The 22480-nt window shown below is 38.6% G+C and overlaps 1 protein-coding gene, 1 long non-coding RNA gene and 2 pseudogenes across 2 annotated transcripts in view; 1 reads left to right on the forward strand and 3 right to left on the reverse strand.

Annotated features, from left to right (window-relative positions):
• Positions 1-22480, forward strand: part of LOC131785884 (delta-1-pyrroline-5-carboxylate dehydrogenase, mitochondrial-like) — a 71515-nt gene that overhangs the window by 45053 nt on the left and 3982 nt on the right. The window lies entirely within an intron of this gene.
• On the reverse strand, positions 1154-17398 carry LOC136283225 (uncharacterized). Its single transcript, XR_010718652.1, has 7 exons — positions 16940-17398; positions 15620-15669; positions 14707-14830; positions 3280-4289; positions 2307-3178; positions 1655-1761; positions 1154-1170 (listed from the first exon to the last, which is right to left on the reverse strand). It is a non-coding gene; the product is annotated as an uncharacterized lncRNA (long non-coding RNA).
• LOC136283222 (uncharacterized) lies at positions 4682-5669 on the reverse strand (annotated as a pseudogene).
• Positions 13580-14563, reverse strand: LOC136283275 (uncharacterized; annotated as a pseudogene).

Genomic DNA, 22480 nt, shown 5'->3' on the forward strand with positions numbered 1-22480 from the left:
AAAAATTTGGCTGGTGCATTTTTAGCAAAAGTTGTTAAATGGCCGATCTGTGTGCAGATGCCACATAGAAATCTGAAAGGTTTGCATTTGTCAAAAATCTTTATGATCAACATGCACAGTCATAAACCAGTTCCAGGCTGTTGCCACTTCCTCTTTCCTTATTCAAGTGTTGAGTCCTGAGATGTTAAATTAAGTGAACCTTACAATGACTGCTGGCTACTATGGTGTTGCCTGCAGCTCTGATGACTTTTTTCTGATTTTCAGTTGCCAAATGGCAATAAAATTTTGAGCTTAGAGTGCTAAAGAGCCTTATCTCGAAAGCCAATGGGCAAATAAGAGAAAATCCAACATGACCCTTTAGTTACAGCACCAATTATTGAGCTCATGTCAAAAAGGTCAGTATACATGTCAAGTATTATACACTCACTTATCCAAATCATCACTGACTTTGTCAAACAGCTTTTTAGCATCCTTAACCTTCTTGACTTCCCTGTAAATGAGAGAAAATAAATAGTATTTAGTTTTGCAAAGATTTTTGATGTTCATCTACTTTTTGAGCAGCTACAGGTATGTTCTGAAATTGTAACAATGACAACACACTTAATTTTCTTTTTAGAGTATATTTGATTCAATAACTATTATTTAATTGAAGTTGCATCATAACAACTGTTTTAATTCCTGCTTTTAACAGCTGACAGTGTCAATTGGAATCTTGAATCAATCTTGAATTGTGTAATTAAAACAGTTGTAAATAGGCTCATTTTACAAGAGGAGGCAAACAAATCAACTGTCACAACTACATTGTACTATCAATGTAAAAAAAATGAAAAATTCACTTTTTTCTTCTTTACTTTCCATTTAACTTCTCCCACAATGTACCTCTCCCCACCTCAAACTGTCCATTGCTGTGTAAGAACTATGCAAATCTTAGAAGGAAAAAACTTTTACAGAGAGAGGAGATGGATTTAGAAAGGTTAAGGAATTGAAAAGATGTGATTTCATCAAAATTTTCAAAATACAGGTGGGTGTTAACCCTTTTGTAGTGCAATGCAGGTTATCCAATTTCTCTTTTTAAGACAAACCTGACAAGAATTTTCACAACCACACTTACTCTTTGATAAAAGTTCTCAGTGTGCTTGAGATTGATTTTTGTGCTTGCTCTAAAAGAATCTGAGGAAAATACAGATACTGATTATTTCACCGAACATGTCATCAAAAATCCAATTCTAGGTGATGTGAGAGAAGAAAACATTTTTTCTCTATGCAAGGTATGAAGTCAATGGTAATGAAAGTGAACTGTCAAAAACATGATGTACACATTCACAAAATGTACTGCAAATAAGAGAGTTATCAGTTTATGCTTGTTCTTGTTTAAGGCTGGGTGTGGGGTATGTGAAGCCATATAAAAGGTTCACAAATCTCCACTGTAACAGCTTCTATTTACCACCAGTCTAATGATATAATCAACATATTGTTCTCCGTGACTGCCAGAAAACAAACACAACAAAATCACAAAGGGCAACAATTCCATGTAGAAAATTTTTTTTCTATAAATCATTTTAACTAATTGAAATATTACTTTTTAAATGAGATGTGATTTTAAGGAAGGACTATGGACTATTACAGAGTTGACAATTGAGGAAATCTCACTCACTGATAGGAAGCTCTGAAGCTCAGTCAGAGCACAAGAGAACTTGTCCAGTGTGAATGACACCAGCTCATCTCTTGCAAAGTACTTTGTCAGGTTGTCAATACCACTCACTAAAGCACTGAAGGAAAAGTGATGAAAGCCTTAATGTGAAAATAAAGTCATGTAACTAACAAACAATTCTTGTCTGAACTATTCAATTCCGAACTGTGCTATCTTAGACTTCAGGTGCCACAGGAAACCAACTTATATCATTGGGTGACCTGTATCACTTTGCTGTTATATAAAAGATGTTATGACCTGGTCAGGACAACCCTCATATGTGAAACAAGATCCTTTAGAAACCCAATAATCCTTTAACCTTTACACCCCTGCATCTGTATACAAATTCTCCACACTGTTCTCTATAAATTTTCCATAGTGCTGAGCAGGAGAATTTGTTGCACAATCAAGGTTTCTTTTGTTGGTAAACATTTCCTTTATTCTCATCACCTTAATATTTGATTTAGAAGTGATACGTTAAGGAGAAATTCAATGTTAGTCACTGTTAAGAGTCAAAAGGGTTAAAGAGTAGAGCTTTCCAAAGAGGGAGAAGTGAAAGACCAAGAGAGAAACCACAAAAAGAGATCAGAGTTCTTTAATTGTGTACTAGTATTACCTGATGGATGAGTTGAACTGTTTCCCTGTCTCTACCATTCCACTGCAAAGCTTGATCAGCTACAAGGAACACAAAGGCAAAAAATTATGTTGAACTCACGCTGACAATACTGCAATTTAAGAATGCATCTTATTCAAAGTTATTATAAATTAAGTTCTGCACAAAACTTGGTACTTATTTTAAACACAAACAAGACATATTTAATATTTAGCTCCAGAGAGCCTTATGGTGTTTACTGGCACAGCAATACAACACTGATATTGCTGAAGTATGTGCAAGCAAGATTAAAATCTTGCAGACTGAAAAAAACAAACACCAACTTATACTTGAGGATATTTAATTCCTCAATAAAATCGATCTTAAATGCCACAAGGGCAAAGACAATGTGACACCATTGAAACTCTTTTCATAGTAAACAGAACGTGCATAATGCACTTCAAAAGAATTGAGGCAGAAACTAATTAAATTAGCAACTGGAAATCTTCATTGACTGATTTCAATATTTTTTGTAAAATGTTTGTTTGAAATGAATAAAAATAACTTAAACGTAGGTGGGCAAAAAGGCGCTCTTCCGGTAAACACGTCTTATCATTAGCCCAAAGCAAGACAACCAACTAAAATGCGGTTCCGGGTGGAACTTAAAAGATCACAGTAACATCATTGTTGCGGTTTAACACGAATCAAAGTTACAGCGAATCAATGTCAATCAGCCTCTCGTTCCAAAGATGGAATGTCACCATGTCATCATCATCACACAGGGAATCGTACGATAATATTCCATCTTCCTATTCGTCTTGTTTTCTTCTGTTTCCTTGCTGCTCCTCGAAGTCAGAGCGTTCGAGGCTGATCGGTTCGCCTGGCTAAATTTCTCTCTGATAGAGGTACAAAGGAAGAAGTTTCAGCTATTGCCACCGTTGTTTCCCGTCTGACAGAGCGCTGACGTACTGCTGCAACAAATGTTTAAGTCCCTCACCTTCTATATGTTCTGTACTGTCACCTGTAGAGGTGGTAACAGTTGAATTGCTGGTATGGCCGACAGGATCATGGCACGTTCAAGTAAAGGATACCAAGAATTTCGATTTGTAAAATAGTACACCGCCCAACGGGTTGTCCCCTTTAAGCCATCTTTTGCTGCATTTGCAAAGTTTCTTGGGTAATCTAACACCGTGGGGGTTTTCGAGGCCGTTAAGCATTTCAACTGACGCAGCAGTCTTAGATGCCTGGTTACCCTTTGGGCCATTGAGGATTTTTGGTTAATTGGCAACTTCGCTTCTGATATAATTTTCATTGACGCACAATAACTCGAAGAGTATCACTGAACAGCCCGACCGCCTCCTGAATGCTAGAGAGCCTGTTCGCCTGGTGCTTTTCGTGGACTGAGAAGATCGATTTCTTCATAAATTCTCGTCAACGGACATCCCGGTTCGCGGTTCGTTTAAGTGATTATTTCCCGAATCCCGCTCCTCAGAAACGCCGATTCCCGAGTCCCGTTCATGACAGCAATCCCACATCTCGCTCCCCTCTTATTTTAAATTCCCGGATCCAGGCCTTTAAATAAGCCCAATCCCGGACCCTCAAGCATCAGCAATTGCTTGCACTCTATCTGCGAACAAAGGCTGCACTGGACGAGCCAGCTTCCTTTTCGCTGCTTCGACAGATGATCTCACGAGTGGACGACCAGTGGGGCAAGATTCCATCCCGGCCGTAGTATGACCCCATTTAATACCAGAGAGCGTAGGTTCAATGGGTGACACACCCATATTGTTTTCCACACGTTCGTTCGTAAGCTCATTGATAAACAAGGCGATATACAAAGGCTTGGCCGGATTTACAGGTATACCATTCTTCGAAGAAGCCCACTTCCGCCATCTTAACCAGCCTGACCTATACATTGACACAATGGAGGGAGCCTTCGATCCTAGCTGCAAACGTAGAAGGCCTGGAACGAAACGACGTAGTGATTGGTCCCGGAAAGAATAACGTCTGAAACAAAAACAAGGAGTCATCTCAAAACCATTTAATTTGAATAGGTGTTTGATAATAAAACCGAAAAGGGAAAAAATCCCCCCAAAACACTCAAACAACTTGATCTTAGGCCAAATCAACCCAAAATTACGGGCCAAACAGGCCACAAGTAGGGGCCAAATCGGGCCAAAATCACGGGGAAAGTCAGGCCATAATCACGGGCCAAATCTAGCCACAAATACGGCCAAATCAGGCCAAAAAACAGGCCAAATCAGGCCAAAAGCATGGACGAACTCCGGCCAAAAGCACAGACCAAATAGACCCAAACACATGTGCCAAAAAACGCAAAAAATAAGTTATGCACGCCGATTAAGGCCCACTCTCATGCTACGCGGATATAGAAAATAATCTCACTGAAAATCTAAGCGTAAAGCTATAACATTCTGAATTTTGGGCAGCCGCGAAGGACTGACGCATGTGATTTATAACTTTGCTTCTGTCCTGGCCGTTCTAGCAAAAGGTTGCTCATAGCCGGGAGGGCAAAAACTTCTACCACGAAAGGCTTAAACTGACATCCCTGAAGTAAAAAAGGCCAAAAATACGACGAGGGCCATTCTGCAATGATCGAGGTTGTGCGACTAACACATGATGTCAAATGACGGACGGAATCGACAACGAGGCTGACTGGGGGACAAATCCAATATAATTGTTCTCACCACTCCCGTCTTACACCAAGGCGTTCACCCCACTGGAACCAGGAGAAGCGAACTTCGAGTTAAATCTTGGGAGCTGAGCATTTTCATAGGCTGCAAAACGGTCGATTGTGTGGGGACCCCACTTGGCATCCTCTAGCCGGAAAACAGATGGATTCATCTTTATCGCATAACCTACTGAGCTGATCAGGTTTCTCATCCAGCGATCTGGGAATCTACTGCGACTCGAGGGAAGGACTCGTAAGCTGGCCCGCGAAGGAAAATAACACATAGTAGACAGCTTTCAGCTCATGGAAAGTAGAGCTTTGACCGAGGTCATCAAACGTGAACATATCGGTGGCCGCTAAACCGTCTAACGATGCTGAAAACGGATGGTGGTGGACGTGTCAGGCGGAGGTCGAAGAGAGTAACCATTAAATGAACCGATGTTCCAATATCAGAGTTTCAACTCTTCCAAAAGTGCTGCAGGGAAACGAAAGGTGTGATCTCATCCTGATCGAGACTCGATCGCTAGGTACATTTGTCTGGTGAAAAGACGCGAAATAGGACCCACTGCTAAGGAAAGCGAAACTATGGAGCCCGCTATTCTAGCAAATTCGCGATACGAAGACGACTCGTCCGTGATTGCGGTTCTCAGAAGATTTTGAAGCTTGAGCACCTTCTTCTCTGGAATTTAAAAAGTCATAGTATTGGTGTTGAATACAAAACCCAGCAATTCGCCTATCTGCATAGGTTGCAAATGGGACTCTTCTTCGTTAACAAGAAGACCTGCGAAATAGTTAAATAAGTACGTAATTTTGTTTCATCTCGGGTTAATGAGGCTGATTACGCCCCTGGTAGTACATGCTACTATGCCGAGAAAAGTAAAATAACTAACGAAAAATTGAAAAATGACCAGTGACTAACTTTCCAACTACTTAAAGTAAGTAAACAATCTTAACTCTTAAAATTATAACAGTGAGAAGATCGTAATAGAATGTACATTGCAAATGTAGCTCTCTTACCGCATTCCTAAATTCCTTAAGAATTGTCGTTGAGCGTAGTTCATCCGGTGAGGAATTCCACACTTTGGCACCAATAAAAGATGTAGATTTTAAGCCAAAAGTTGTAGTATTCTTACATGGGACGACGAGCTTGTTGGTGCCTCTTAAGCTTTTCACATTATTTCGTACGATAAATAAGTCGCTTGTTTTCCGATAACATGTCGTTTACAGCCTTAAAAATCAATATAGCAATGTCCTGTAGTCGACGATTAGACAAAGTTAAACCGTAGTCATAATTATCATAAAGGGGCACCCGTTTGTTGTAGACACACCTTAAAACTCTCGCCTTTCCAGCTTCTGATTATCAGACTCATTACAGTTGAGCCAAATAGCAGAACAGTAAGTGAAGTAAGACATTACGTACAAGTTGTAGAGGCACATTTTCAAGGAAATTGATAGCATTTTCCTAAGTCTACTCAAAACATCTAACTACTTCCCAACTTTCTTAGTAATCTTGGCAATGTGTTTGTTAAAATTTAGCTAGTTATCGATAGTTACACCTAAAAGATCTAAATGGTCTACGATTGGAACCTGCACATCATTGATACTAAAGGAAAGATCACCAGGATAGCTTTTTCGAAGAATAATACCCTTTTATTTCTCGGGATTGAGCACTAGCTTGTTATCATCAAACCAAAGACTTGCTACAGCGATATCGCCAATGATTACGGACTTAACCACCTCAGGATCGCGATCACTTAAAAAAATTTGGTTATCATCGGCATAGTTGGACAAATAAGCACGATTAATATACGAGAACAGATCGTTCAGAAAAATATTAAGAGCTAATGTCACATGCATCAGACAAAAAGCGGCAAGTCGCCCAAATTCGTTTTCTCCCGTACTTTCACATTTTGTAGCCCAATATGTCCTAATAACTGTGGTGTGGTTTTTTTTTTGTGAAAATGTATTTTAGTTTTTGAGAAATGAGTTCTTTCGTTCGACCGCTCAAATATGCAAATTTTCACCCTGAATATCACCCGAGTTGTGTGACCTCATGTGACGAATTTACTTGACCTCTGGTTTTTCTGTCGGCATAATCCTTTGTTTTATCATCTAAAATTAATCCCCGGTCATTATTGAAGCTGGCAAAGAAATATTTATTTTTGGTGAATATTTTTGTCCGACGTACTTTTTCTATGTCGAAAAGTAGTATCAAAACAAAGGCAGTTTTAACAATGACCGATATGACAGACTCTACTGAGCTTCTAGCTTTTAAAAGACAAAAGGATGATTATAAAGGTACTGTAATAATTTCCTTGTGTATTTGTGTTGTTCTATCGTGTGACGAACTCAAAGTCCGGCAAAATTACTTGCTAGCGAATATGAAATATCCATAGTGTGCCTACTTGTCGCCACCGTTTATTTGTATATCGAGGCATAAATCACTACAATTTGTAAAAAAATCTAACATAACACTCTTACCTTGTTTATTTATGATTTCATAAGACCACAAGCTGTTTCGGTTATTATATTACGCTTGGGTATTACTTTTTGCCGGGAGCCCAGGTTTTACGTTGTGTTTTCCCCTCTCCCATTTATATCAGAAGCTGGTCATGCAATAATTGATACCAACACAAATTAATATTTACCCTGTATGAGGATTTTGTTTATGTTGCATTGACAATATTACAATGCGTTACTTTTGTGGTCACTAATCGTTGTTTCAGTAGCAGCGCAGCAGTTCAAAGCGGGTTGTTGCTGAAATTTATAGTGTTTCTGGCTGGAGAGCAAAGCGTGAGGCTCTGGGAATAAAAACTCTTAGGGACCTTTTACATGATATCGGAATGAGTTTTGTTCAAGAACGAGTTCATCCCGTTTGTCACATGATACCATAGTAAAATTATTCGAAACGAGTGATTTCTGAATGAGTTTATTAAGGTTTTCATTACAGAACGAAACACTTATTCTGGACGACCTTTTGTACTGTATAAAGTAAACGCGGTACGGCTCTCATATGTGTATGAATCCTCTTTAGGAGCGAGGGAAGCATAGAAAAAGGACGTACATACTTGTTTTTACAAGCTAAATTATTTTGCATGTAAAAGCGGTATGAAATTCATTTCTTTCCGGAACGAAACCCAGTTTGGAATAATGTAAAAGGTACCTTAGGGACGGACCATTAGATTCTTGCCAATTGCACTATGTGTTTTCTTCCATTAAGTATGTGCTCGATTTTTTCGGGGGGTTATACCCCGACACCACCCCCCTCTCCTACAACTTTTTATGTGATGAAAGAATTTGGATATATATATATATATATATATATATATATATATATGTATTACTCACTTTTTTTTAAATATTACCGAGCGAATTCCAAGTGATAATTTCAGGATTCCTATCAAAGCGAGCCCCATTTTCAGTCATACCTGGTCGGACACCTTGAAAACAAAGGATGACACGCAAGCAGTTTACTACAAATTTGACATGAAAATAATTCTTATGCCTCTTTGGAAAGAAAAAAAGGCTTGAACAGTAGACATCGCAAGATCTTTGGCTATGTTCCAAAAGCACTAGAAGTGCATGCATCGAGTTCTGGATGCACTTGAATAGTCTGTTTAACAAATGCAGACGTGCAGTTATTTTCATACCTACCAAATTATGACAAGACGAACAAAACAAAAAAATTAAGCCGTCCTGCCTCGAAGCAGGACAGATTTTGTCAGCATAAAAATCTGACAGATCAGTGCCTAAAAGTTTTTATAAGGAAATAACCAGTTCACGTGAATTTTACGAGGTGAGACTGACAGCTTGTAGTTGGCAAATCACATCTTTTGGTTTTAGGTGCTGACAGGGTTGGTAGGGGAGGGGGGGGGGGGGAGGTGATCGGAAATGAGTGAGGATGCCTGTCGTACCTTGCAGGGGTCAAAATCAGTGATCTGGAACTTTTTTACGGTGTCTCAAACTTAAGTGCACTACCAGAGACCTAGCTAGTACCTTTTAGGGTGTTTTTCGCTCAATAAAATACCTGAAATAAGCATTACTAGGACAATTTTAATGATCTGACTTGAGCCTCTGGAGCACATCGATAGAGGAGTGTTCTTATTTGTGGGATTTTTCAATTTTTTTTTGTGTTTAAACTAGTACCTTTTAGGGGTAGATATCAGTTGTTGCCACTCCCACACGGATAAGACTCAGGTACCTTTTATAATTTTATAGGGGTACTTTTCGAAATTCCCGGCGCGCATCCTCGCCCTCTTATGTATAGGGATTCCCGGGGGGTGCTGATACGTGCAGTACACTTGAAATTTAGCAAGACAAATTATGATGTGATTTTCGGTGAAGGGAAAAGTTTCGTCAGCGTCTTGAAGCTACTGCAGAAGGGCCCTTTACCACTGTGCGCTTAATTACGCGTCCCGCCAGATAGCAGGAAGCCAACAGAGTGCGTGCATTAGTATAGCAAACTCCGCCTCTGCCTGGATTTTTGGTAGCCTATTGACCAATTCTCAATCGAGGCCTAAGTCTGACGGGACGCGTAATTTTTCACAAGGTGGTAACTAGCCAGGTTATATGAATTTTCCAGACGTCCTGCGTACCATCTGTGGTACAATCAATCGAACTGACTTTTGTAAACATTCTTTGACTTCCGCCGGCAAAGGAATCATTGATGGATCTGGACATTTTAGTTTTCTGAATACAGTAATTCTTGGAAGGTTTTAATAGATATGAAATGAGGGGAAAAAAACCCATCTCTTGGTAATTCTGAGGTTGATTCATCTTTGAATTTATATGTGTCACGCTTGTCATGCAACTAATATAATAATGTGGAGAAGATTTACAAACTGCAAATTAAATCTGGCTAAAATGCGGTAGAGCATAACTTGATCATCGAAACAGCTAATAAAATCATAAATAAACAAGGTAAGAGTGTTATGTTAGATTTCTTTACAAATTGTAGTGATTTATGGTAGGCACACCATGTATATTTCATAGTCGCTAGCAGGTAAATTTTGCCGGACCTTGAGTTCGTCTCACGATAGAACGAGACAAATAAACAAGGAAATTTTTACAGTAACTTTATAACCATCCTTTTGTCTTTTAAAAGCTAGAAGCTCAGTAGAGTCTGTCGTATCGGTCATTGTTAAAACTGTCTTTGTTTTGATACTACTTTTCGACATAGAAAAAGTATGTCGGACAAAAATATTCACCAAAAAATAAATATTTCTTTGCCAGCTTCAATAATGACAACGGATTAAGTTTAGATGATAAAACAAAGGATTATGCCGACAGAAATACCGGAGGTCAAGTAAATTCGTTACACGAGGTCACACAACTTGGGTAATATTCAGGATGAAAATTTGCATATTTGAGCGGTAGAACGAAAAATATCATTTCTCGAAAACTAAAATATATTTTCACAAAAAAACTACACCACAATTATTGGGAGATACAGGGCTACAAAATATGAAAGTAAGAGAGAAAACGAATTTTGGGCGACTTGCCACAATATTTCAAATTTGTTCGATGGATGCCGACATAAAGGAGGGGCCCTCAAACCGATCGCTAGGGTACACCCTTAGAGAAAACAACAACATCTGAAGTAACATCTTCTATCCTCACGCGCTGGGATCTGTGTCTAAGGTAACTGTGTACGAAGGCCACCCTAAGTGGAGAAGCACCATAGGCAGCCAACTTGGCAAGGAGGTGGTCGTGCGAGGTCATATCAAAAGCTTTACTCCGATCCATAGAAACTGCGCCAACAAAACATTTACTGTGAAGAGCACTCCTCCAGTCCTCAATCAAACGTAGAGGTACCGCCTCACAGCTGTAACCCCATCTATTCGCAAACAGGAACGGTGACAATATCGATTTAAAATAATCAGAGAGTTGGCATGTAAGACACTTCTCAAAAACTTTATCCAGAGTGACTAGAATCGACACTGGCCGATAGTTAGATTTATTATGAGGATTGTCCTTTTGGAAGATAGGGCAGATTTCGGCAAGCTTCCAAGCAGCCGGCACAGAGTCGGAGATCAATGATCTTGTTGATAAGAACAGATAGCGGACAGGCAAGAGCATCAGCACCATCCCGCAATGTTCTTGGCGGTATCTTATCATAACCAGTTGCCTTTCCTGGATCAAGCGACTTAAGTATGTTTTCGACTTCAGGTGCATGGACTTACAAAGCGGAACTGAAAAGCCTCAAACGCAGAGCAGTGTGTCTGTATAGCCGAGATACTTGGATGACAGGTAAAACGGGAGTTATCATTGTAATGCCCATCACTATCGTTATCCTTCAAAAGGGATGAAAAGTGTGCATTAAAAATTTGTGCTACTTCCAGTTTATTGACAACGAGACTGTCACCCTCCTTAAGATGAATGGAATCCTGGCCGATGTTTTTTTTTGAGTGCGTGAAAGGCTTGACCGTTTGCCAAAATTTCTTGAGGTTGCCTCTGGCGTTTGCGGCGGTGGTACGAAAATAGTTGGATACAGCCTTACGTCTCAATGAAGATGTGAGGTTTCGCTGGGTCCTGTATCTGTCCCAATCTAGCCGGCGCTTAGACTCGTTGTAAAGGCGCTTTAATTTGTTGCGTTTCCTAATTGCCTCAAGTAACTCACGTGTCATGAATGACACGTGCTCACGATTTGCTGTTTTACGTTTAATTGGTGCGTGGTTTTCAAGAACGCTACATAACAAGTAACTCCAAGCCCAGTGGATGTCGTCAATGTCCTCAAATATATATGTCACGTCAAATGGAGTCGAATGCAAGTCATCGCAAAATCGTTCGGGATCGTAATTCTTAATAATGCGTCTTTCGGCGGTTATAGGGAAAGTCCTCGGACAGTTTGACCTGCTGACAGCATAGTCCAGGCGATGGATACTAGGCTGGCTTGCAAATAGCGAAGAGCTAATCGCGGCAAGCCAGACAGTTGACAAATAACTGAATTTTACACAATTTTATACAATAATATTCACACACAATTACAACATGTAGACATTAATCTTCGTGCTTACAAACATCTAGGTATTAGTTTAATATGTAAAGAGGAAAACTACAGACTAAACATAATTACAGTTAGTAATTAATCTTTCATCTTATTAATTAGAGTATCTATGTCGACATAGGAGTTTTCAGTTTCTAGAATTTCGATTAATCTTGTTCTAATGGATTTTTTGAAAGAGTTCTTGGATGAGTTTTTGAGACTAGTTGGTATTCCATTCCAGATTTTAACGCCAACACGTGAAAAGGCCTTACTTTGAACATTAAGTGCAGATGTTTTAGTATAAAAATGCTCAGACGTTGATGAACGTGTGCCGTAAGAGTGAACGCTGGTAATTTTAGGAAACGAAATCGAAATATTAATCGGTGCAGAACTAATATTGATGTCGTACTTTAAATTAGAAATTTTTTCATAATATCGGAATTCTAATGGTAGAAGCTTTGCTTTCAAGAAAAGTGGTATGCATGCTCCCTTACTGGAGCAAAGTGAATAAGACGGAGTACACGTTTTTGAAGGACAGGAATGTTATTTAACAAGGTCTTAGATGCAGTTCCCCAAGAAGTTGGTCCATACCATATATAAGTAGCAATGAGGGATTTATAAATATTAAGAAGAGTTCGATTAGGAACAATATGCCTTTACTTCGCAATTAGACCGACAGTTTTACTTATTTTTGTTGTAAGGGTATAGATGTGGTTTTTCGAACTTAGATTTTGATCAATCAATAACCCAAGATATTTAATGCAATTCTTATGTTCAAGGGTAATATTCTTATTTTCTTCATTGTCAGAAATATTAACTTGTAGCAGGTAATTAAGTCTTTTTTGGTATAAGCGGAAAATTACAAAGTTTGATTGCTTTCTGTTAAAGTTTATTGGCGGTTAGCCAATCAAATAGGTTGTTCAATTCAATATTTACAATTAATTCCAATGTCTTGAAATTTTCGTGAGAGTAAAGGACATTAGTATCATCTGCAAAAAGAAAAAATTTAAGTTTCCTGGAGCAATATTGAATATCATTGACATATAACAAAAAGAGGAGCGGCCCTGAAACAGACCCTTGGGGTACACTACAGCTAACTACTTCTTTATTCGAAATTTAAGAGTTAATCTCAGTTGTTTGAGTACTATTTGTTAAATATGAGGAAAGCCACTGATTGTCAATTCCTCGAAAGCCGTAATAATTAAGTTTAGCAAGTAATATTTTATGGTCCACCGTGTCAAAAGCTTTCTTAAGGTCGATGAATACCCTACAAGAAAAAAATCTTTCATCCATATTGGTACGGATGGATTCCACCATGTCAAGTATAGCATGTTTGTTCTGTCACGCGTGTCACGCGTCTAGCGTTACCACACAGTTTAGCATTGTAACAAGGTATCATGGTATTGATTTTCCATGTGATTTAGGGATTGTCATTGTATTGTCGTGCTCGCTGGTGAAAACCCTTTCTCGTTTCACCGCGAAAATTTACTTCGATTAAATCTGGTTACACTGACTGATGAAGGATTTACGTCTCTTTTGTTACGGTGAGCAAACTTATGGATCAGGGTCCAAAGGATCAGAACAATGTTCAATTTGCGAAAACCGTATTGGGATGAAGATAATAGTTGGTGTTTTTGTATGAAAACTTTCATTCTGTTGTACATAATTTTCTCAAAAATCCTGTCGAAGTTTTACAGTAATGAAATCGGTCTATAATTGCAGGCATCTTTTTTATCATCAGCTTTGTAGACGGGTATAACTTTGGACATTTTCAGTTTAGAAGGGTATGCCCCCAGACTGACAGACTTGTTGAGAAAATTTGCTAGGACAGGGGATATTATGTCACAAGAGCGTTTAAGAAGTTGTGCAGAACAAGAGTAAAGGCCAGATGACTTATTGTTCGGTATGGATAAAATTTCAAGCTTCACTTCATGTGGAGTAACAGGTTTGAAGAAGAATGAGGTGTCAGGTGGTTTGGAGTTACAGAGATAGTCCATATAAGGATGCTCAGCTTGCGGCAGTTTGGTTGCTAAGTTATTACAGATGAGAAATACTTATTTATAACGTTGGGCATACGCAATGGGTCATCGATAACACTACTGACTTCCAAAACCGTCGTCAAGATACACAAAACTAGTATGCTCCATGGAAAACCAGCGCTTCAATAAGAGGCGCTATAATTTGGTGAAACAATAACTAGCGCTACTAAGGCCGAAAGGCAAAACTGTAAAGGTGAAATATTTGAGCACGCCATCGATTGACCACGCAAAGCCGAGAAACGCTTGATGCTCTGAACAGATATCCACGTGGTGCTACCTCGATTTAAAGCCCCATGTAAAACACCAGTGGCCTTCCTCTGGGACTTGAGACAAAGAGGAAAGATCTTAATACTTGAACTTAAATTTGACCACATAATTGTTAACGTGTCTTGGATCAATTGCTAAGCGCAGCTTTTTTACCCTCTGCTACTGCTAAGGGGTTAACACAGAATATAGGAACGCTGTGTTCAACGATGCAGCCATGAGCTAAGGCCGATTTGTTATTGGGCAACAAACACGGGGGCGGATACTCCGCAAAAGGAAGTCTGAACCCCCGCCGAACACCATCTTAAACAAACGCAGGCGCATGTAAGGTGGTTTTCCAAAAACCCGTGGCAGAATTGAAACGGCCTTTCACACCTCAGCTGTTATTCCAAATATTGAATTCGTCAAAATTTCCGAGAAAAAAAAACAAGGAAAGTCATAACCAACCTGCAAATGATGATGATCATCCGACACTGACCAAAAGTCAGTCATCCCGGTGAGAAGTGCTTCTCGCTGAATCGGCGGACTTTGAGCTTGAGCAGAAGGCGCTCAAATGACCAAACTCTCCACACTATAACACAAACGACTTAAAATTAACAGCTTATGCGGATGCGTTCACAGACCCGAAGGACAAACACTCAATTAATCAACACTTTTATAGCGCTATTCAAATAACTTAACACTTAAGAGACTCACTGAAACACTCACTAAGAAACATAAAATTCCCTTCAGAACTTACGGAAACAAATATCTGCTCAACTTCGTAACGCAGATATTTTTATAGTCCAACATACACTTCGCGGGAATAGGGGTCTAGCTAGGAGGTCTTCTAGGGGGGAGGAGAGGGTCCCCTATTTAGGGTGCGGTGTTTTGGATATTTCAATGAAATTCCTTCGGTTACCAGATTCCATTTTTTGATTTGACTTACATGAATCTATCTAATGAACAAGAGATACAAAGGTGACCAATATAAAGTAGCAATACACCAACAGTTTTTAAGATTAAGTGTTTCCTGACATGAAATCATAACTATTAACTCTTCACTCCCAAGATCTCATTAGCAATTCTCCTTACTGTCTGCCATACAATTATTGTAATATGATTTTGGAGACTTTGGTATTGGATCAAGTAATGATCCTCCAGTTGATACTATTCTTTATTCCCATCACTCTCCTGCTTGATATTGTATTGATATTGTAAGGAGAAATTCTGTCTTGGTCACTCATGAGAGTTATAGGGTTAAAGGGATTTAAATACCCATGGCTCTTTTACACCCTTAGCATCTCCATAAAAAGTGAAAAGTTTATCTAAAGTGTTATTCATTATAGCTTGAATGAAACTAATTCTTATTTATGCGTACCATGGAAGAGATTGGAAGGTAAAGTTACCTCTTGAACACTGGAATGTTCCCTGTAAACAAGAGAAAAATGCCTTATTAGGATGAAGGGCTTGAAATCCATTGAAAGCGTTGTTTTTTGTTTACACCAGCTTATCACTGCTTTTACCACAATGAGTATATTTGTTTGGATGTTTCCACAAAACTGTAGCTTCCTCTAATATTTTTTACTTTAATATGAAGGGGTTGCATGGCCTGTCACATTAGGAGTTGGTGTAGGCCTTGAAGCTGGATATTCAAACTGTAAACACCAGTTGTACTGGCAGAGTCCTCCTGGATTCCCATTTGGAAGGCCTTTTTGGGGCAGGCCTGGTGAAGGTGGTGAAAGACGACCCCCTTTCAAGGTAGGGTAACTTACATGGAAAGATGTCACAGATGAGGGCCCACTCGTTCAAAGGGTGAATAACGCTATCGAATGGATTTTGATGTTATTCGCCAGCCGGGAGGTCTGTATTAGGAAAAGCTGTGCCCAAGGTCTTGAGTACCGCCAGAGGCTATAGGCTGAGGGCAGTACTCAAGACAGAGGGCACAGTTTTTCCCAATACGGACCGACCTAAGCTGGTGAATAACATTTTCAATTTTTTTCCTTAAACTTAACGAAATTCTTTCCTGAAGAACCCAAATGAATTAGGGCTGTGATTACAGCAAGATCTACCATAAACTGAATAATTTTTGAGCAAGTGAATGGTAGTTAAAATAGAGGTGATGCAAACTAAAGAGAGAGGCTTTATCGAAACATTTTCATTTGCGTACTGATAAAGGAGATTTAAAAGGCTTTCAACAACTTTGAAACATTATATTTACAAGTATCTGTCACACTCTGACACCTGCCAATTAGAGAGCGCGTAAGAAAGAAAAACACAGGTACACTTTTGAAAAAACAACGGAACTAGTTTGGCAAGGACTGTCGCGACATTGTTTTCTTTAAAAGCAGGCGGAAAGTATTATTCACTCCCAACGAGGATTAATTAATGTCCGAAGTGTAACCTCGAAAGGTTACCTAAGAGAACGAGCGGTCAATTCGGATGCGCACGGTGATCTTTATTGTTTTTAGATGATAGCGCTAAGACAAAATTTGCTTGATGAGAGTAGCGGTTGAGGTTGCGTGCGTGTGGTTCGAACTAAAAGAAAACCAACAGAAACTAATCTAAGAAAAATGTGTTGCTAAATGTAACATTAACCTAACTAAAAAGGAAGCGATTGCACTGAAAAAAAATACGAAAACTATACCAATAATACATACAAATGGTAAACAAAGTAAATGTAAAAGAAATTAAAACTTACTTTGGTCTAGCTCCTAACGGTAGTAAATTGCTTGCAGCGAACGGTAGCACATAGCTTGTGGCGATTATCTAGCAGCGACGATTTAGCAGTGATGATTTAGCAGCCATGACTAGCAGCGACGATTGAAATAAAATTTCTACACGTGCATTTAAGTGGGAATTTGATCGGAGATAACAAACTTACTGTGGTAATCATTAACTAACAAAAGACCTAAAAATGAACCAGAACTAAACCACTAACTAAAAGAACGGATGATGCACATAAAGGAACTCTGCAGGCACAAGGAGATGGAAAGAACTGGAATGGAGAAGAAACTTATCTCCTATACTAATTTTTCTGTAGTAGAAGTGTAAAAAGTTGTACATAAAGTGGCAAGAGAAACAGGTTTTCTTTGTATCCTTACTATTTAAGAAAGGGAGGGAGGAGGGGTTGTTTATTTGTGAGGGGTGCCTGGTTGACATTTTGGCCAAGGGGGGTGGGTACTTATTTAGGGTAGGGTGCTTATTAGAGGGTGGGCACCTTTGAAGCAATAGGCTATTGAATGTGGTCTAACATTCAAGTTCATGGACTCAGTGAACAGTACCAGTACATGATTTGTTTTGTTTCTAATCAGGTTTTATTCATTGCTTTGCCTCAAATGTGTACATTTATTCATATTATGACTGTGAATATATCTAAATTATAGATTTTTCTGTGATGGCTTTCAATTTAATCCAGTTTACATGATTGTACTCTTCAACTTGCCTAGAGGGATTTGAAGTTGCAAGTAAAATTTTTATCTCAGAATTGAAGTCACAATGGATATTCAGTAAGAGACAATTTTCAAGTCACAAATTTATGTGGATGTGGTTGCAGGAACTGCGTGATGGTGTAGAGCTTCACCAATCTAGAGGGGCAATCAACCAACTCAAATACAGAGGTCTGGAGGTAATTCATCCAGTGTTATTAAAAAATTAAATAAAAATTTAAAATACATTTTGTTGTCTTTCCACCATTATGCCATTTTATTTTATAAGGGCATCAAAATACATAAAATTAGATTATCATGTTATTAGTATAGGTAATAACATGATTTTGGGTGCCATTTGGTTTTAATAAGCACAAAAAAATTTTTTGAAGACAACAAAATTGCATGAGCCCTTAGGGCAAGTGCAAGTTGCAATCTTTGAAGCATTGAAAAAGTGCTTACAATGCTAAATTGCACGAGAAATCATATTTTTACTTGTTAATAATATACATGAAGAAACATCACAGAGAGTCAAGACAAAATAATGTAAATTTCGGCAGCGCGCACACTATTTGAGAATGCACTTGTTTTCAGCTAGTCAGACGTGCATAATTTTTTTATGTACATTAATACACTGAAAAACAGGGCCAAAGTACTGGTGGAAAGTAGGGTAACAAAATGACTGTATTGAATGGTACTTTGAGTTATCTGCCTTTGTTATTTGTTAAACCATCAATTAACATGTATATATTCTCTCTCCCCCCTGCTACCCCCAGGGTTTTGTTGCTGCTATTTCACCTTTTAACTTCACTGCTATTGGTGGAAACTTGGCTGGTACCCCAGCAATTGTGGGCAATGTTGTTCTCTGGAAACCTGCCTTAACAACAATGTTGGCCAGTTACCTGGTGTACAAAATCTTCCAAGAGGCTGGTGTTCCTAATGGTAATGAATCTTTTTTTTTATTGTTTATTTATATGCGGTTGAAAATAATGCTAGTCTAGAATCAAATAGTGGTTAGAGACCAAGGCTGTCATTAACCTCTTCACTCTTGAGAAATGTACTAAGCTAGAAATCCTCCCCATTCATTGCCATACATTTCTTTGTTGGCTAGTTGTGAGAATTTTGTTGCGGAACAAAATAAAATATTGCTTTGATTATTGAGTTGATAAACTCCATAATCATCCTTACCTGCCTGCTAGACAAAGAAGTTTTATTTTGCAAGACAATTTAGTTATCACTCAGAAGGGATAAAGACTGTGACCCACTATAACCCTTGGCACGACATGTTATATCCTTTGTCAATTGTTAAATTTGTACCTCAAAATCCCTATATGAATTGTAAATTTATTTATTCTGTAACAGTAAATTTGTCCTATTCACAATCCTATAAGGTTATAAGTAATTTGTGAATGCTTATATAATAGTTTTAGGTCAACCACGCAACCCACTTATAATAGCACTCAAGCTAATTGTGGGCACATGAAGACTTGTAAATACAAATCCAAGGAATAAAATGTACGTTTACACAATTGTCAGGGTTGAGTTTTTGAGAGGTTGGTAACTTGCTGAGGTGCAAAAAACATTAAAACTTTTTTATGACAGCTCTGCAGTCATTATGTGACATCAATAAGGAGCTTGACTCAGACAATGACTTCCACTCAGGTTTTGTAAATCAAAACAACACCCTATCTTTTCATAACCATTCTCTCTCAGAAAATCAAATTCTATGATCCTCTGAGGAGACTGTACAGAGACCATCCTACTATAAATACAGGGCATACATTTTGTTTCCTGTGCTGTTGTTGCTGGAAATGATCTAGGGTTTTCTCAGTTGATTAGTAATAAATGAACATAAATCCTCAGAGCTGTTGGTGTGATCTATCAATGATTTATTTATTATTTTCTTGGCAGGTGTTGTGAACTTTATTCCATCATCTGGCAAGACATTTGGAGATGTGATAACAGCATCACCTCATTTAGCAGGAATTAACTTTACTGGCAGCGTTGAGTAAGTCACAGAACCATATCTCCTTCCTGTGTCATTTGCCCCCCTTTTTCCTCTCTGAGAAAAAGAGAATTGTGGGCTCACCTTGCAATCAGCAGTTGGGTACCAAGTATGAGCAATTTTTATATTGATTGAATAATTTTTCAACTTTTCCTCAAGTAAATTATACATAGTCTATTTACAATTGATTTTAAAATGTATGCATAAAGAAATGCTGCTAATTTTCCATCAGCCTGCAGGGCAGGTGTAATTTTGGGAAGCAAGTGCTCAGAATTTTCTTAGCAAAATTATGACTGTCATCTTTAATTTTAATGGCAACAGAAGGCTGGGGAGAGAAAGAAATTTGTACCTTGGGGGTGAGCAGCAGTAAAAATGAGGAGAGGGGTGGGATGGGGGAGTGAATATTTTTGCCTCTCCTCATCCCCTCTCCCCATGGTTGACTCTAAATCCAAATCAGACATGGCCAGTTGAACAAATGACTGCATGCTTCTTAACGTTAATTCACCCTAATAAGACACCTGCACTGCAGGCTAATTTTCCATCTCTTCACTGTGTAAACTATTGTGATCACTTTGGTTTATTTCTTTAGAACATTTAGACACATTTGGAAAAACGTTGCAGAGAACATTGATATATACAGGTAAACCAACCATGCCAGCTCATACATTATTGTTAACCATTTCAGTTCTAAGGTCTAAAAATACTTTATCCACACTCAGTCAATGCTCCACTCAGTCTGCCATTCTTTTTGTGCAATTTTGACTAAAAAATTTGATGTTTTAACTCTTTACACTGTCGCATCAGTGTACATATTCTCCATACTGTTCACTGTACATTTCCTAAGGAGCTGACAAGGAGAATTTGTTTAACAATCATGAGCTTCTTCAGTTGTTGATCATTTTCTTTATTCTTGTCACCGTTACATTTGATTCAGGGGTGATGTTTTAAGGAGAAATTAGATGCTGGTCACTCATAGAGGTTAAAGGGTTAAATGGAACTATGTCCCTTTAGTATTGATAGTTTCCTTTCTTTACATAACTTCTCCCTTTTGGTTGAAAATGTTTTGGCACTGTTTGAGAGAGAGTGTTAAATGGCTCAGAAATCTTGGAAACATTGTTTCAAGCAGGTTGAAAACCACCAGCCTTAATCTTGTTCAGATAATAAAGGAAAAATCAAAAAGGTGTTTGCTTTTTAGTGATTTTCTGAGGTACAATCATCCTGCTATTTTCAAACAGCATTGATCACATACAGTATCTTGAGAATTCAAGATTGTATAAAAAGTTTGGGAAAGCCATGATTTTGGAGGAACCATTTTGCCTACCAACCAGTGAGGTTGGTAGGCATATATAATTAGATCTAGAACCCAGCCTTGGAAGTTACTAAAAACTGTTGATTTACTTGTTATTTTGTTTGCAGAACCTTCCCAAGATTAATTGGAGGTTTGTGAAATCTCAGTTTTGAAGCAAGGTGTTTTTGAAAAGGTTCTTAATATGAAGATTAAAACTCTTTAACCTTTTTTTTTATCTTGTGTATGTGGTTGCAGAATGTGGAGGAAAGAATTTCCACTTTTTACACGAGTCTGCTGACATAGGTAAAGTTTGTTTGAGTTTGAGTTTCATAATTGCTAATAGTAACTAACTAATGAAATAGCAGCACTCCGTATGGCTCGAGGGCTTCGCCTAGGGGCCATAAATCCGAAAAGAGGAAACTCAGTTCGTAACTTGCCGCACAGACGTCGAACAAGCGGCATAACCACAGCGGCGTCAGTATAAATCAGCCTTACAGTCTTGAGTATGTTCTATCGAAGAGTTTAACTCCTTAAAGATATTAATAGTTTTCTGAAAGTCTTCAGAATACCATTAGGAGGGTAAATCCTCCTTATTCATGCAAGCCTCGCGCACACCCGTTTTCCTTTCGTTAAATCAAGGAGAACATTGTACGTGGAACTTTTAAATGATCAACTCTATACTCTGAAAAAGTTTTTTAAAAATACTAATTCAATTTTCAACTCGTTGAATATTTCAGACACGGTGGTTAACTGTACCATTAGAGCATCTTATGGGTATAGTGGTCAGAAATGTTCCGCGTGTTCAAGAATTTATGTTCCAGAATCCAAGTGGGCAGAGGTAAGCTTTCCATTTACCTCATTGTTTGAAATTTGCATGGCAGGATAAACTCGCAAATCTCATTATTTTGAAAAAATGCCATAATAAGGTAACTTGAACAATAAACGCCACGAATGTTGTAATCGCTAAATAAAATTGTTTGAAAAGTTTATGTAATAAGGTGCTGTCTGTATAAGGCGAAGGAAGGATTTTCAAATAATGGGGCGCTAGCCATATGAATGGAATTCCTAGTTAGAAATTTCCATCAAATGGTACATACCTCATGCTCCCAAGCTTGAGGTTAACGCGCATACTGTAAATTAAGGCCCCGATTATTTTGCATCCCAATTTATGATTAGAGAGGAAAAAGGAGGCTCCGTAGGTTACTGTACAGACCTAGAAAATGAGTTTGATTAAATAATTAACTTCAATTAATGCAATTAATAGTGTGGAGGCGCGGTGGCTTATGGATCGGGTGGTGAGGGTTCGAGCCCTGGCCGGGGTCATTGTGTTGTGTTCTTAGGCAAGAAACTTTCACAGTGCTTCTCTTCACCCAGGTATACAAATGGGTACCAGCAAATATGCTGGGGGTAACCCTGCGATGGACTAGCATCCCACCCAGGGGGGAGTAGCTAGCCGCTTCATGCTAAGAAAACCGGAGTTAAGCACCGGCCCTATAAATAAAGTCTTTACTTAATTACTAA

The sequence above is a fragment of the Pocillopora verrucosa genome, chromosome 9, assembly GCF_036669915.1.
Source record: "Pocillopora verrucosa isolate sample1 chromosome 9, ASM3666991v2, whole genome shotgun sequence".
NCBI lineage: Eukaryota > Metazoa > Cnidaria > Anthozoa > Scleractinia > Pocilloporidae > Pocillopora > Pocillopora verrucosa.